Source organism: Schistocerca serialis, chromosome 5, assembly GCF_023864345.2.
Source record: "Schistocerca serialis cubense isolate TAMUIC-IGC-003099 chromosome 5, iqSchSeri2.2, whole genome shotgun sequence".
Lineage (NCBI taxonomy): Eukaryota > Metazoa > Arthropoda > Insecta > Orthoptera > Acrididae > Schistocerca > Schistocerca serialis.
In genome coordinates this window covers 269,026,192-269,042,161 of record NC_064642.1, presented here as the reverse complement: position 1 = coordinate 269,042,161, position 15,970 = coordinate 269,026,192, and the positions used below count along the sequence as shown (strand labels likewise).

Genomic DNA, 15,970 nt, shown 5'->3' with positions numbered 1-15,970 from the left:
GGGTGGGTCGGTGGGTGGGTGGGTGGGAGGGAGGGACAGAGCGGCACGGGGGGGGAGGGAGGGACAGAGCGGCACGGGGGGGAGGGAGGGACAGAGCGGCACGGGGGGGGGGGGGAGGGAGGGACAGAGCGGCACGGGGGGGGGGGGAGGGAGGGACAGAGCGGCACGGGGGGGGGAGGGAGGGACAGTGTGGCACGGAGGGGGTGGGGGGGGAGTGAGGGACAGAGCGGCGTGGAACTTGTCATCAGACTGCACGTGATCGCAATGGAAAATGACCCCCTGGACCATGGTTGAGGCTTTTATGGAGAGTGACAGAAACAGAAATATCACCCAGCTTATCACAGGTGAGTAACACTCGGGATTGGGCTGAGTATGCTGTCTGATTCAATACTGTGCCGTTTCACATCTTGGACAGTACTGTCAGTTCTCCAAACTTATCCTAAAGGTGTTCAACGAAAAACTGAGGCTTCATAGGTAAAAACGAGTACCCATCAGTTCTGCTACAGACTAAAAACCAAGGTGAATATGGCTCTCTCCGTTCTGTAGCCCTACATTCCTCCCATGGTGTAGCTAGGGACGGAAATGGTTTAGGGCTATACCTGTCGGCATTGTATTCTATCTCGCCCTTTTTATAGACTGCTGGCACCATACGGTCACCAGCAAGACATGACTTAGTCCGCTTCATTGCAGGTCGTCCGCCCTGATGCCACCCACTGCGATCAGGGGCTCTCCCCTCAGACACCACCTAGCCACAGCAAAGGCCACCTGTCATTATGGCTGTTTCCGGGAGTCCTGAAGCCCCAGGAAGACAGGCATCCACTCCTTGGCATAGGTGAGGAGTTTACAGGTCAGGCAGGCATCAGCAGTATGATCCCTGTGTTGTCAGGGGGCTACCAGCAAATGGGTACATGACAGCTGGCTACCGCGCTGGATACTGGGCACAGAGAAACCCGATATTGTCATGGGGGCAAAAGAGGACAGAAGACAATGGAGGATGACACACCCCGGAAAGTGTCCTCGCCCAAATAATTGAATCACAGGTGGAGATGCAAAGCCATGACAAGGGATTCAGGAGATCGAATCTAAGGGCACTATGGGTAACTCGTGCACCACATAAGGCGTCCTTCCCCCATATGGCCCGAACTTCTGTAGGATTTGAAAGTGGCAGGTCAAATCATAGAACAGGATCTGAACTAATACGGCTGAAAACTGTTAGACTCCTTTTAGTCACCTCTTATGATAGGCAGGAATAAGTCGGGCCTATTCTAACCTCCGGAGCCGCATGGGGGCCGTCTTATTGATTCCCAAACTTGTGCAGTGAAAATGGACTGATTAATGGAAGTTGTGAATTCCCTCCAGGAAGCCTCCTCCATTTTTTGATCATTCGCCTCACATGAGGTCTCGCGGACCTGAAGATATGAATATTGTCTGTAATTGGACAGTGTTTGAAGTTCCACAGAGCTGTCCGTCTGGCCCTGATTGACAATTAACAGTCATCATTCCACCAAGGTCAAGCCGTCGTCTGAGGTGGTTACTACACCTGGAAATAGACTCTGCGGCAGCCCTTTGGATCTCAGGAATGATATGGGCCACCGTCCCTGCGCACAATCCTTCTGTTTAAAAATAGCCTGTCGACTGTACTGCAACCAATTTGCCTTTGTATCATCCACCTGTGTGGTCTCCTGTTGGCCACCGTCCAAATCGATAGACGGATTGACATTGGGAAGTGGTAACTAGACTGTAAATCTGGAGTCACTTCCCACTAAACTGAGTCTGCAATAGCTAGAGAACAAAAACAAAGGTCAATGGCTGAAAAAGACCCTGTAGCTGTAGAAAAGTGAGTCATCTGACCCGCGTTCAGAAGGCAGATATTCTCACAATGGACAAAGTGCTCGATGATCCACCCCTGGAGCAAGTGGTAGCTGAGCCCCACAGCACATTGGGGGCATTGTCCTCCACAAGGAGGAATGGGCGTGGGAGTGCCTGGAAGAGTTCTGCCAGTGGCTCTGCATCCAAAGCATCATTAGGGGGCAGGTACAAAGAACACACTATGATATTAAAGGGTGCGAGAACATTCACAGGATTGCTGCGTGGTCACGGTAGGATGAACAGGAGAGGAGCGGTATCTGTCATCAAGGAAAATAGCCACACCACCTTTAGCCCTGTCTTCAGTACTATCGTCCTTCCTGTATGCGTGGTAGCCCCGTAATGCAGGTGTGCTGGTGACTTGAAGATGTGTTTCTTGTAAGCAGATGCAGAAAGGTTTATCCCGGACCAGTAGCTGCAATTCTTTCAAATGTGAGCGATATCTATTCAAATTCCACTGCACTGGCTGGCAATGGTTGTTCTTTTCTTTCTCCCTCGGAAGCGGTGATTTACCGGGGAGGTCAGGGGGAACATTAGCCAGTTCCTTGCTCTCCAGTTCCTCTGACTGGAAGTCCGTATCCTGAACAGCATATTCCCCACCAGAAAGGGAGAGAGCTCACCAATCCGAAGGTTTAACTACTGCTTTCTTGGACTTAAAACTACTTTTTGAACAATGTTTTTCTTTACTGACAGGAGGAGGTGGTTGCCCAGGTTGCGGGAATGGCTTATCTGGTTTCTGATGTTGGGCAGTGGCATGTGGCTTAAATGGTAAGCCTATTGCTGACGGCTTCTGAACGACAACAGTTGCAAGTGGAGCCTTTCTCCCATAGGTACATGGACAAGTGCATGTGCTCGTACTTGAATCAGTTTTCCGAGTTTGTGTGGACGCATCACACTTGCCGACTGGTGTCTTACGGGCTGATGCAAAAGAAGTATCAAAAACTAGCGGTTGCATAGTTTTGAAAGCTTTTCTAGCTTCACCATAAGATATGCGTATCTACTTTCAACTCCTGAAGTTTCCTTTCCTCATTGTAAACCCCAAACTTTCTGCTCTACACTGGGTGATTCTCAGGGCAGTTTACACATTTCGGAGGAAGTGTACTAGAAGTGCCCGACTCGTTAGCCGAGCCCCCACAATTGCCACACATAGACTTCCCATTACATCCCATAGGGGTATGGCCAAATATTTGACATTTGTAGCATCATTTGGGGTTAGGAACAAACGGGCGAATTGTTGGTATGTCTGGCCTTCGAAAGTGAAGAAGTTATTAAAGGGAACAGCCATGGGTACCAGGATGGCCCCCCTCGTACGCCAACCTATTTATGGGTCGCTTAGGGGAAGCCTTCTTGGTTACCCAGGCCTGCCAACCGAAAGTTTGATACAGATTTATTGATGACATCTTCATGATCTGGACTCACAGTGAAGAAGAACTCCAGAATTTCCTCTCCAACCTCAACTCCTTTGGTTCCATCAGATTCACCTGGTCCTACTCCAAATACCATGCCACTTTCCTTGTCGTTGACCTCCATCTGTCAAATGGCCAGCTTTCACACATCCGTCCACATCAAACCCACCAACAAGCAACAGTACCTCCATTATGACAGCTGCCACCCATTCCACATCAAACTGTCCCTTCCCTACAGCCTAGGTCTTCGTGGCAAACGAATCTGCTCCAGTCTGGAATCCCTGAGCCATTACACCAACAACCTGAAAACAGCTTTCGCATCCCGCAACTATCCTCCCAACCTGATACAGAAGCAAATTACCAGAGCCACTTCCTCATTCCCTCAAACCCAGAACCTCCTACAGAAGAACCCCAAAAGTGCCCCACTTGTGACAGGATACTTTCCAGGACTGGATCAGACTCTGAATGTGGCTCTCCAGCAGGGATACGAATTCCTAAAATCCTGCCCTGAAATGAGATCCATCCTTCATGAAATCCTCCCCACTCCACCAAGAGTGTCTTTCCACCGTCCACCTAACCTTCGTAACCTCTTTGATCATCCCCATGAAATCCCCAAACCACCTTCCCTACCCTCTGGCTCCTACCCTTGTAACCGCCCCCGGTGTACAACCTGTCCCATGCACCCTCCCACCACCACCTACTCCAGTCCTTTAACCCGGAAGTTGTACACGATCAAAGGCAGAGCCACGTGTGAAAGCACCCACGTGATTTACCAACTGACCTGCCTACATTGTGAAGCTTTCTATGTGGGAATGACCAGCAACAAACTGTCCATTCGCATGAATGGGCACAGGCAGACAGTGTTTGTTGGTAATGAGGATCACCCTGTGGCTAAACATGCCTTGGTGCATGGCCAGCACATCTTGGCACAGTGTTACACCGTCCGGGTTACCTGGGTACTTCCCACTAACACCAACGTGTCAGAACTCCGGAGATGGGAACTTGCCCTTCAGTATATCCTCTCTTCCCGTTACCCACCAGGCCTCAACCTCCGCTAATTTCAAGTTGCCGCCGCTCATACCTCACCTGTCATTCAACAACATCTTTGCCTCTGCACTTCCGCCTTGACTGACATCTTTGCCCAAACTCTTTGCCTTTACAAATGTCTGCTTGTGTCTGTATATGTGCAGATAGATATATAGATATTTGTGTGTTTGTGGGTGGGGGGGGGGGGGGGTGCACGTGGGTATACCTGTCCTTCCCCCCCCCCCCCAAAGTAAGTCTTTATATATATAAAGTGTGTACCTTCCTCGATGCCCAGGCGGTGAAGCCAAGAACCCCGTCCTATGAAACACACAAATTCCACTGCCGCACCGCATGGTGGTCGCTGAAGTATGACCGGAGGGAAATGACTATATGTCAGTCCCAATGGACAGAATAGGAGACAGCTACAAAAGGCACATGGAAAATGGGCTAAAAAACACCATACAAAAGTGGAGGTCCAAAACTAAAAATTAAATGGCCTTCACCACATTATTTAGGCGGATAAAAAGTAAAACATGGTTGACAGCCCGCACATTATTCGCTATAACAGCTGATAAATCAGATGGCAAACCCAATCTGGAACGAAAATTGGTAAAAAAAGGCATTCCAGCAGGAATTAGCGGACAGTTAAATGTTGGACGCAATGCACACAAAGTGGTGGGACCGAGAGGAGGTCATCCAATGCGCCGTGTGCCCTCAGCCCAAATGCAGTTGTATGTGTTAAGCAGAAAATGCTTACCCACAAGAGAGAGGTGCTGCGACAACTGAATGTCGATAGTGTCTGGCCCTGGAGCGGAGGATCAGGATGAACTAAGAGCATGATCTTGTTCCCTCATAGTGAAGGCAGCATTGTAGCACTCATGATTTGGAGAAGAGAAGGGTATCGCCAGACCCTCCACCACTCGTTTCGGATCGATGAAGGCAGGGTGATAGTGGGAAGAGCTCGAAACTTCCGCATCATGGTCGCCCAAGGTGTTGGAGATAGAAATAGGATCCAGGATGACATCGGCACCTACTGTCAGGCCGGAAATGGATCTTGGTTCCAGAGTGTCGTCCGAGGTTGGCCCACATCACAGAGGAAGGTGTGGAACTCTTAAAAGAACTAGTGAATGAAATCCAACTAGCTCTCATGCTGTCCCGAAGAACTCAATGACACTTTGCACGCATCTGTTTATAATGAATGCAGTTTTTCAGTGTAAGGTGGCACTTAAAACCGCGGAGAGCATGTCTCCCTGTGTGAATTGCGTCACAGTGTCTACATCTACATGATTACTCTGCAATTCACATTTAAGTGCTTGGCAGAGGGTTCATCGAACCACAATCATACTATCTCTCTACCATTCCAATCCCGAACAGCGCGCGGGAAAAACGAACAACTAAACCTTTCTGTTCAAGCTCTGATTTCTCTCATTTTATTTTGATGATCATTCCTACCTATGTAGCCTGGGCTCAACAAAATATTTTCGCATTCGGAAGAGAAAGTTGGTGACTGAAATTTTATAAATAGATCTCGCCGCAACGAAAAAGTCTCTGCTTTAATGACTTCCATCCCAACTCGCGTATCATATTTGCCATACTCTCTCCCCTATTACGTGAAAATACAAAACGAGCTGCCCTTTTTTGCACCGTTTCTATGTCCTCCATCAATCCCACCTGGTAAGGATCCCACACCGCACAGCAATATTCTAACAGAGAGTGAACGAGTGTAATGTAAGCTGTCTCTTTAGTGGACTTGTTGCATCTTCTAAGTGTCCTGCCAATGAAACGCAACCGTTGGCTCGCCTTCCGCACAATATTATCTATGTGGTCTGAAGTTGTTTGTAATTTTAACACCCAGGTTCTTAGTTGAATTGACAGCCTTGAGAATTGTACTATTTATCGAGTAGTTGAATTCCAACGGATTTCTTTTGGAACTCATGTGAATCACCTCACACTTTTCATTATTTAGCGCCAACTGCCACCTGCCACACCATACAGCAATCTTTTCTAAATCGCTTTGCAACTGATACTGGTCTTCGGATGACCTTACTAGACAGTAAATTACAGCATCATCTGCGAACGACCTAAGAGAACTGCTCAGATTGTCACCCAGGTCATTTATATAGATCAGGAGCAGCAGAGGTCCCAGGACGCTTCCCTGGGGAACACCTGATATCACTTCAGTTTCACTCGATGATTTGCCAACTATTACTACGAACTGCGACCTTCCTGACAGGAAATCACGAATCCAGTCGCACAACTGAGACGATACCCCATAGACCCACAGGTAGATTAGAAGTAGCTTGTGAGGAACGGTGTCAAAAGCTTTTCAGAAATCTACAAATACGGAATCAACTTGAGATCCCCTGTCGATAGCGGCCATTACTTCGTGCGAATAAAGAGCTAGCTGCATTGCACAAGAACGATGTTTTCTGAAACCATGCTGATTACGTATCAATAGATTGTTCCCTTCGAGGTGATTCATAATGTTTGAATACAATATATGCTCCAAAACCCTACTGCAAACCGAGATCAATGATATAGGTCTGTAGTTCGATGGATTACTGCTACTACCCTTCTTAAACACTGATGCGACCTGAGCAATTTTCCAATCTGTACGTACAGATCTATCGGTGAGCGAGCGGTTGTATATGATTGCTAAGTAGAGAGCTACTGTATCAGCGTAATCTGAAAGGAACCGAATTGGTATACAATCTGGACCTGAAGACTTGCCCGTATCAAGCGATTTTAGTTGCTTCGCAACCCCTAAGGTATCTACTTCTAAGAAACTCATGCTAGCAGCTGTTCGTGTTTCAAATTCTGGAATATTCCATTCGTCTTCCCTGGTGAAGGAATTTCGGAAAACTGCGTTCAATCACTCCGCTTTAGCGGCACAGTCGTAGGTAACAGTACCATCGGCACTGCGCAGCGAAGGTATTGACTGCGTCTTGCCGCTTGTGTACTTTACATACAACCAGAATTTCTTCACATTATCTAACAAATTTCGAGACAATGTTTCGTTGTGGAACCTATTAAAGGCATCTCGCATTGAAGTGCCAAATTTCGCGCGTCTGTAAATTTTAGCCAATTTTCGGGATTTCACGTTCTTCTGAACTTCGCATGCTTTTTCCGTTGCCTCTTCAACAGCGTTTGGATCTGTTTTGAGTACCATGGGGGATCATTTCCATCTCTTACCAATTTATGAGGTATGAATCTCTCAATTGCTGTTGCTACTATATCTTTGAATTTGAGCCACGTCTCGTCTACATTTGCATAGTCAGTTCTGAAGGAATGGAGATTGTCTCTTAGGAAGGCTTCTAGCGACACTTTATCCGCTTTTTTAAATAAAATTATTTTGTGTTTGTTGCTGGTGAATTTGGAAGAAATGGTATTGAGCCTAGCTACAACGAACTTATGATCACTAATCCCTGTATCAGTCACGATGCTCTCTATTAGCTCTGGATTGTTTGTGGCTAAGAGGTCAAGTGTGTTTTCGCAACCATTTACAATTCGCGTGGGTTCGTGGAGTAACTGCTCGAAATAATTTTCGGAGAAAGCGTTTAGGACATTCTCGGAAGATGTTTTCTGCCTACCACCGGTTTTGAACAAGTATTTTTGGCAACATATCGAGGGAAGGTTGAAGTCCCCACCAACTATAACTGTTTGAGTGGGGTATTCATTTGTTACGAGACTCAAATTTTCTGTGAACTGTTCAGCAACTATATCATCGGAGTCTGGGGGTCAGTAGAAGGAGCCAATTATTAACTGTTAAGTATAACCTCCACCCATACCAATTTGCACGGAGTATCTACTTCGACTTCACTACAAGATGAACCACTACTGACAGATACAAACACTCCACCACTAATTCTGCCTAATCTATCTTACTCAACACCGTCTGTGACTTTGTAAAAATTTCTGCAGAACTTATTTGAGGCTTTATCCAGCTTTCTGTACCTATAACGATTTCAACTTCTGTGCTTTCTATTAGCGCTTGAAGCTCACTGACTTTCCCAGCACAACTACAACAATTTACAACTACAATTCCGACTGTTCCTTGATCCAAGCACGTCCTGTATTTGCCATGCACCCTTTGAGATTGCAGCCCACCCCGTACTTTCCCGAGGCCTTCTAACCTAAAAAACCGCCCATTCCACGCCACACAGCCTCCGCTACCGGTGTAGCCACCAGCTGAGTGTAGTGAACTCCTGACCTATTCAGCGGAACCCGAAACACCACCACTGTATGGCGCAAGTCAAGGAATCTGCAGCCAGCACGGTCACAAAACCATTTGAGCCTCTGATTCAGACCCTCCAACTGGCTCTGCACCAAAGATCCGTAGTCGGTTCTGCCAACAATGCTGCAGATGGTGAGCTCTGCCTTCATCTCATAAGCAAGACCAGCAGCCTTCACCAAATCAGATAGCCGCTGGAATCCAGAGAGTACTTCCTCAGATCCTAAGCGACACACGTCATTAGTGCAGACATGTGCCACCACCTGCAGCTGGCTGCACCCTGTGCTCTTCATGGCATCCGGAAGGACCCTTTCTACATCAGGAATGACTCCACCCGGAATGCACACGGAGTGCACACTGGATTTCTTCCCCTCCTTAGCCGTCATATCCCTAAGGGGCCCCATTACGCGCCTAACATTGGAGCTCCCAACCACCCTCTGCGATTGCATCAGTCCACCAAGGGACTGGGACACGAAGTGTTAAAGAGGAAGTGCAAGGAATGGAACATTCTGCAGCAGTAAGGATAATGTTGGTGAGATAGTCCACCTGGTCATCAGAGCTGAGGAAATCTTGTTCTGCGAAGGTCGCCAGGGAGGAGTAAAGCTGCCAGTCAGCCTTAGTAAGCTACCATTTGGCCGTGCATGTGGATGGGATAGGAGTCAGCAGACGGAGAGCACACGGGAAATGGTTGCTCGAGTACGCGTCAGAAAGAACAGACCACTCAAGACGATGGGCAAGCTGGGCAGTGCAGAAGGATAGGTCCAAATGGGAATAGGGGTGCGAGGAGTCAGAACGGAAAGTGGCTGCTCCAGTGTTAAGGTAGATGAAGTTGAGTTGGTTAAGAAGGTCAGCCAAGAGGGCACCTCTCTGGCAGGTCCTGGGAGAACCCCAAAGGGTATTATGCACATTAAAGTCACCGAGTAGCAAAAACAGGGGAGGCAGCTGCCCAATAAGCTGAAGGAAGTCTGCCCTGGTGACATCAAAGGATGGAGCTACATAAATGGTACAGAGGGAGAAAGTCAGGTGGGGAAGGAAAAGGCGAACAGCAACAGCTTGAAGACGGGTAGTCACGGAGATGGGTTGACTATGAAGGTCATCCCGCATGAGCAGCACGAAGCCCCCATGAGATGGGATGCTGACCTCAGGGCAAAGGTCAGAATGAGCTGGTAAGTAATGTGAAAGCTCAAAGCGGTCTTGAGGGCGTAACTTCGTTTCATGAAGGCAGAGTACAAGAGGATGCTGCGAAGCTAAAAGCAGCTGTAAATCCTCTGTGGGACCAAAGGGTGCGAATGTTCCATTGGAGGACAGTCATGAGGAGGACGAGATTTAGGGGTGTCAACTCGGTGGCCGCCGAGGGACAGCCGGTGGAGAGTCGCTACTACAGGGCACAGAAGCAGGAAGATCCTGCTCCGTGGGGTCCACAGAAGTATCAGCGTGCTTGTGTGGTCAGTCTGTGGAGTGCAAATGGGAACGAATGGTGATGCGCAGCGGTGAAACAGAGGTCGGCCGGGCTAAATGACCACGTGGTGACACCATCGAGTAGGATCTTCATGTAGGCGAAAGAGAAGACCATTTGGCTTTAGCAGACTTCTTTGAGCTCTTCCAGTTAGAGGATGTCTTGGGTGTTGTTTGGTTGGAGGGACAGAAGGTCTTCTCGGGAGTACTCCTTCTGTCCTTTCCTGGCTGCCAGTTGTGTAGAGGGTAGCTTTGTCCCCTTAGGCTAGAGTTTGATGGTTTGTTGCACAGCGGGACAGGGGGGAGTCCAGCACTGCTACCTTGACACTGGGCGATTCACAACCTCAGAGCCAAATTTGAGGTCGCATGTCTGCGTGGCTAAGTCCTTCATGGAGCGAGGGGTAACAAGAACTGAACTAGGTGCCAGACAGGAAAACACAGGGTTTGTGATTAGCCAGTAACTTACGAGCTACTGGGTACGGCATTTTTTCCTTTACCCGAATCTCTTGAACAGCCCGCTCATCCAGATACACGGGACAATCCCAGGAGGCGGCGGCATGGCCACCAGCGCAGTTGATAAAGCAGGGAGAAGGAGGCGCGTTCGACAAGACGGTCAAGGGTGGTTGAAACGATGACACTGGTAGCAGTGCACCGGATTCAGAATATACGGCTGGACTGTGATGATTTTATAGCCTGCTTTAATCTTGAATGGGAACACCACCCTATCAAAGATGAGGAAAAGAGTGCGAGTGGGCAGCAAGGAGGAATCGACCTTTTTCACTACATGATGGACGGCAATGACACCCTGATCTGAGGGGTAAGATTGTATTTCTGCCACGGTTAGACTGTCAAGCAGCCTGATGTAAATTACACCACGGGAAGAATTCAAAGTTCTACGTGCCTCGACACGGACTGGATAGCCGTGGAGAAGTGAGGCAGCAAGTAGTAGCTGTGCTTGAGAATCAGAAGCCAACTGCCATTCTGTAAATGAGAGCAAGATTTCACAGGGCCAGCAATGGCATCAACACCTTTCTGAATAATAAACAGACTGACCGTGGCGAAGGACTGACTGTCTTCGGTAAATGATACCAGAAGGAACTGTGGTGCAGTGGGAAGGGTCTTCGAATAAGTACCCTCATTACGTTTAAGTTTTGTCGACGTCGATGGAGAGGAAGATTGACTCATCATGAGGAAATCCCCCATGATTGCCAGCATCACTGATGGTGCACTCCCTCCAACGGGGGGGGGGGGGGGGGGGGGGGGGGGGGCCTTCACAAGGGGGCACACCCGCCTTAGGTGATTGTTCAGACTTCAGAGGTCACACATCCCAAACACCTGACGGAGGGACCAGTGGCAATTTGGGAAGGTTACAGCTCAGGCAATCACCCCTCCCTGGGCCTGGACTGTATGTACCAGGGGGTACATGCGAACCCTACCTGTTGACCCGGGGCTGGGAATTACGTGTTACCCAGTCACCTTTTACGTGCCAGACATGTGGGCCGGCTTTCAGGAGTGCACAGGGAAGAAGAAGAAGAAGAAGAATCCTCAAACGCCAAAGCAAGATACGAGAGGAGAAGAGAAGCAAAGAAAGGAAAAGGGAGCCAGAAAGAAAGTTCAGATTGTTCACAGGTCAGCGACAGAATGCAGAACATTCCCAATAATACCCCAGACATGTTCCCCAACGGAGGGGAAAAAGAATAGCAAGAGGATAGAAACACAGCATGGAAGGGAAAAAGTGCTGCAAAGGCTTGGGCCCCGTGGTAGACAAGCACGAACCCGCCAAAGAGAGGCCAAAGGCGAGCTCCCTGGGGGCAAATAATTGTTGAACCTGACAATGCTCTGGGTTATAAGGGCAAGTCTAACAGCTGGGTTGACCAAAAGGGCCATTTTGCTCCAAAACCCAATTAGACCCTTGGCTCCTGGTATACTCTGAGTATGAAGTTTATGCAGAAATATGCTTGAATGATAGGTGGGCCTGATAATTTCTTTTCACTCATTCTGAAGTGGCTACAGACAAACAAGAGGAACAGAACTACTGTTCTATGCCATTTTTACAGCATCCTACTATTCATTGGAAGGTACTTCAGTATCTCTCTACCACTGAAACTTGGGCGGAACACTTCAGCAACAGCCACGCGGGATTAGCCATGGGGTCTAAGGCGCTGCAGCCATGGGCTGTGCGGCTGGACCCGGCGGAGGTTCGAGTCCTCCCTCGGGCATGGGTGTGTGTGTTTGTCCTTAGGATAATTTAGGTTAAGTAGTGTGTAAGCTTAGGGACTGATAACCTTAGCAGTTAAATCCCAGATTTCACACACATTTGAACACCCTTCAGCAATTCAATAAAATTGTTACTGTGCATATTCCCTGTTAGAAGAAAATACAGGATGTTAGTTGGATGGACATAAGGTTCAATACAACTGCCGAAACTTCAAATCAAACTAAAATCGTTTTCCTTGTGTGGAGAGGCAAGTCATTCATAAAATACTTAGTTTATCAGGTTTTTAATCAATATTTACTACAACCATCACATAAATGCAGTCAATTAGTAAATTTCTAAGCTCAACAGTATGTTTTTGTGTAACAGCCCTACCCAGAATATACAGTGCAATAAAAATAAACTGCTTACCAAACATCTGCAATATGCAACACCTTTTTTTACCTAAATCAACCTTTCGTCTCAATTCTACACAGTTTGCGAGAAAATTCATGTCTGCTTCCTCCTTCCTCTATTGCTGCAGCAATACAGACATAAGTCCACTACAGATTTTAGGTAGGAGTAGTGTGACTGTGAAATGGCAGGAAAAATCTTCCTAGTATTTCCATTAAGTTATTTACGGAAACCATGGAGAAACTGCTTAGTGTAATCAGAATTGAATTTCGTTCCAGACAGAATTCTATCGGAATTAATTCTATCCCATAGACCAATACCCCAACATCTTGCATTAGGATACTACAAAATGCAATGTGATCCGTCAAACGACTGTCCAAAGAAATGAAAATGTGATTAAATGATGACTGACTGAAAACCTCAGCTGCCGACAGGTGTTGTTGATATACCTCGATGTGGACAGCTGAAAATGTGTGCCCCGACCGGGACTCGAACCCGGGATGTCCTGCTTACATGGCAGACGCTCTATCCATCTGAGCCACCGAGGACACCGTCTTCATATATATAGTTAAAGGCTACCCAGCCACTGACCTTTGTCAGTGCGAATGCGCACAGGTTGCCCTAACTCTTACGGGAATCGCCAAAGCGTGCGCGAGTAATGAGTGAGTGGGCAAATGTCTATAAGGTACAATACATATGTAGAATTGTGGACAGTTGGGAATGCGAGTCTCACGGGAAGCATGCAAGGGATAAGTCCCTGCAGTCATGCTATTCATCTGTGTCCTCGGTGGCTCAGATGGATAGAGCATCTGCCATGTAATCACGAGATCCCGGGTTCGAGTCCCAGTCGGTGCACACATTTTCAGTTGTCCACATCGAGGTATATCAACAACACCTGTCGGCAGCTGAGGTTTTCAATTAGTCATCATTTATTCCAGGGAAAAGCTGCACGGTCATCAACAGTAACTGTTCTTTCGAGAACAAGTTACTGTCTTCGTAGAAAATGTGATTATTTGTAAGACTGGCTACACCTAGTTGAACGCCTGACTGTTACTGCTAGAAATTACCAGTGTTTTGCTGAGTCCATCGATATAGGAAGGGATGGTGTAAAATCAAATTTGTCTAGCAAATGCCTTTTACATTTCTTTTTAACCACAAAATAAAACAAAGATACAATGAGCACAAGTAAGTGCCTTTACAAGACATGTAGTGCAATAACTTCATGACCTCGACAAGTAAAATAAATAATTAATTGTTGAAGAGGTCGGAAATATAACATCAGCAAACTAAATGAAATCTGCATTTCAACAGAACTAAAGATGGATAATATTAACTTACTTTACATAACGTCAGCATTTCCTTCCCCATTGTGAAACACAAGTCTTCTCCCAATTTCTGGCGTGCAAACAATAAGCCGTACAAATTACGGTAAGTTTAAGGGCCAACAGCTGATATACTAGCACTAAGTAAATGCAACTGTTACATCCGAAGATGCACTATTTATCTCTAGCTTAAGTATGTCTGGCGTGAGCTTTATGTTGGTAAAATACTATTGTTGTACATCCTCCATTACCAATATTGTATTCTGATGACTCACATCACATCTCCAGAAAGCATACTGGAAATGCCATTACATTTGGTTACATCAGCCACAGCGACGCGTGTCAACTTAGTTGGCATGATTAGTACGAAGAGCAATAAATTGCAGATTGTGTTATAATGGACACTAGTCTACTAACAGGAAGAAGAGTTGCCCCACGCGTCCGAACGACGCCGATAATTGCTGGCCATCAAGACCACTCGATCATTTCGACGAGAAGCTATACTCTAGCGAAGCGAACATAGTGTTCATCATTTAAAAGAATTTACTTGTACTCTTTCAGCCTCGATTCACAGAAACGATGCCGCGCCGTTAGAGGCGTTATATCTCGGAAACTTTTATTGATGAATTATCAAATGCAACAAATTTTGTTATTCTCCACACAAAAGTAATGCGATTTACATTCTCTTTACGCCCACCTTCAGAAAACTTGATGCCGTACTGAAACGCAGTTCTCTTATATTGTCCTCTTCTAAATGACTGCTGCAAATATTACTATTAACGTTTACTAAATCGTTTATTTTTATAGTTCACATGTAGCAGTACTAGTAGTAGTTTACATTAAATAATGAAACAGTAAAACTACGGGCCACTGAGAAACCTACCTGCAGACAACTGGAAAGGTAAACAAAAGATTTTACACACATATATCAACAGTAACGTCGTGCATACACCACAGCTATAAATAATCTATAACATATCGTGACTGACACAAATATTATGTAAGAAGTCACAATGTTTTCAAATCCAACCACACCTTCAACTTCACCCGCTGTATATTACACAACTTCCTACATTCTCATGGCAGCATGCTGTGCATTTAAATTTTGGCGGCACTACATGATACGATCAAAGTACTTAGCTTGGTCAAAGAGATCAAGGATTGAAAAATCCATAAAATTGATGATCTAATCGATACACAAGTACTTCTACTACTCAGAAGGAGTTACTTTCTAATTATAGCCGAATAAATAAAAAATATTCATTGTTTTCTTTTATAATAATTATTTATTTTGGTAATTAGAAAACAAAGTTATTGTAGAATACTAATAACAACAAACACGTAATATGGCAGATCCTACATAAACGCCCCGTAAACGATCAAAATTGTTTGACACAAATTGCTCTTATCTAGCCAGGAATTTGCCAAGCAAGCTCTTACACGTTCAAACAACGTTTCTTAGTTTAACCTCACTTTTAAGCAGACGCTCTGTCCTCCTAACTATTTTGACAGTTATGAGAACAGCCACAAATGCAGACAAACCAGCCCTGGCATTGACTTTGGCACTATGTTTAAAGAAGAAAGAGAAGAAGAAAACAAGACTGGGCTAGGGAATGGCTCAAAATGAGAGATTTGCCCATGAATGAAAATGTTACCCTTAGAACCTGAATGATTACGCCTACATCAACTTTCTTCCAGTAGAAACTGGAATTTTTTAAAACTTGTTAACGCCCTCCGAAAGGATGTGTCAAACAAGCCCGTACATGTACCACGAAAGCTTGTCAGTTTAATCTTACTTTTGAAACAGAAGCTTTTCGTATATCTTGTATTTTCACACTAGTAAGAATGGCTACAAATGCAGATAAAGCATTTGTCGTAGCATGGAGAGTTGCATCAAACCAGTCTGCGGACCTGTGGTAGCTAGTAGGTATACATTCTGGGTGTTCACAAATTTTTAAACTCAGATAAATATGAGAGCGCGAAATTAATAGCATCTGCTATATGACAGTTATGCTTATCAACATACACTCCTGGAAATGGAAAAAAGGACACATTG

At 46.2% G+C, this 15,970-nt stretch overlaps 1 protein-coding gene and 1 non-coding gene across 3 annotated transcripts in view; both read right to left on the bottom strand.

Annotated features, from left to right (window-relative positions):
* Window positions 1-15,033, bottom strand: part of LOC126481594 (PC-esterase domain-containing protein 1A-like) — a 260,962-nt gene extending 245,929 nt beyond the window's left edge. Inside the window, exon 1 of one of the 2 annotated variants that reach the window (XM_050105457.1) lies at window positions 14,950-15,033. The gene's annotated coding sequence lies outside the window, so the exon portion shown is untranslated. Of the gene's footprint in view, window positions 1-14,797 lie in introns of both variants that reach the window. The other variant, XM_050105456.1, reaches the window with a different exon arrangement.
* On the bottom strand, window positions 13,067-13,140 carry Trnat-ugu (transfer RNA threonine (anticodon UGU)). The gene has a single exon. It is a non-coding gene; the product is annotated as a tRNA-Thr (tRNA).
* Window positions 15,034-15,970: the final 937 nt, after the last annotated feature.